The following is a 1,772-nucleotide window of genomic DNA, read 5'->3' as shown; positions in this document are numbered from 1 at the left end:
GACCTACAAGGTTTCATAAAAGAAAGATTTCTGTCTGAGTAAGTGATGACCCACCAAAGGTTAGCGGCCAGACCCTACTCCTGCAGATGCCTTATGTGGTCAACACTTAAAATGGAATGGTATGCCTGGAAGCTGGAAGACAGTCAGTCCAGACAGTCAGAGCATCTAGTGCCAGAAGGTGCTACATTGGCGACTGGGGGAAAATGACCAATATCTGTCCAAGCACCTTGTGGTCTAACCTACTTAGTAGCAAATAAACTGTTGTGATGTCCACACAATTGCAATAGTGGCACACAGCCATGTTGAACCAACTGCTCTTGATTTGGTTAACTGATACCCTCAGTGGTACAGGACCCATAGCTGGAGCTGGAAAACAAGTTAGAACCATATACAACATAAGCCCACTCTCCATTTTCAATCTACCATCAGTTGTGGGCTACAAGAGTGCCTACACCTATTAAATTATCTATTAAAAAGTAAGAGTTATCTCATTTGTCCTAGTGCTAACTTACTGTCTGTTGGAGAATCTACTTCTGTTTTTCGGATAGATGTAGATCCTAAGGAGAGAGCCACCCCATCATACCTCAAAATGGCCCCAGCTGAAAGTAAGAAAAATTTGCAAAACAAGCAAGAGTGCTGTTTTCCTGGTGAACTGGGTACCAGCACAATGTTGGAGGAGATCAACACAGAGAAAAATCAACTCCTACCAAATCAGAGATCCAGAGACCCAGAGGCCCCCAACACCTCATCACTGAAGCAGACCAAAAATGAACCCAACATGGCTCAGGGAAATTTTGTGGAAGAGGGGGTGGAAAGAATGTCAGAGCCACATGTTGGGTCATGATATGCAGAGACATTTATCTTACCCATAACTGAGGGCTAACTCCCAATGCATGACCAATAAACCTCAACAAGGAATAGCCAAGGGGAGGAGGTAGGTCGCAGACGAGCTTAATAATGGTACCAAACTGACTGTATTTGCTGAATGCAAAACTAATTGATTAAAAAATTTTAAAAAAATAAAGATGATAAAACACGTAGCTATGGAGGTTAGAAATTTTCTAAAGAATTACAAGTTATTCAATTTTGCTTATTATTCAAATTAGGTAATATTTAATTCTTCCATAATTTATGAAGTGTACAATCTCAATTTTGAAAGGGAGAAAAATTATCTAATAGTCTCCCTTATATTATCAGATAATTGGATGAAACACATACAACACTCTTAAGCATATGACAATTTAAAAAGTTTCCTTTGAAAATTAAATGTCACCAAGTCTTCCTTATGTTGAGAGGCCTGGACTTAACATTTCAAGCACATAGACTTAATAAAAAAAATTGTTGACAGAATGATAACTCCATGATCTGGCCCAAGAACTACTACTTCCTGGTATATGTAAAGGCTGAAGATTTATAGATTTTTGTACTAAGACAAAAGTAGACTAACTAAGTTCTTTGAAATGCTGTCTACTTTTGTTAAGTTGTCCATATACTATGGGCTGAGATTGTTTTTGAATGTATAGAGTTACTCCCCTCAACTATTTATGATACTAAAACAAATTATAATTTATTAAATTAACATAAAATGTCTAAGACATGTAATTATGACTTACAGGACATAAATTATAACTTACAAGACATAACAATGTAAGTCCTATAATAATAGTACAAATGTACAATTGAAAATTGAAGTTTCAAAATCTGTTGGTAACTTGAAAACACTTAAGGAAACCTTTTAAGCCTTTAAAGTGGGTGTTTCAAATAGTATTGTT

The sequence above is a fragment of the Jaculus jaculus genome, chromosome X, assembly GCF_020740685.1.
Source record: "Jaculus jaculus isolate mJacJac1 chromosome X, mJacJac1.mat.Y.cur, whole genome shotgun sequence".
Lineage (NCBI taxonomy): Eukaryota > Metazoa > Chordata > Mammalia > Rodentia > Dipodidae > Jaculus > Jaculus jaculus.
Note: the sequence above shows the minus strand (reverse complement) of the source record.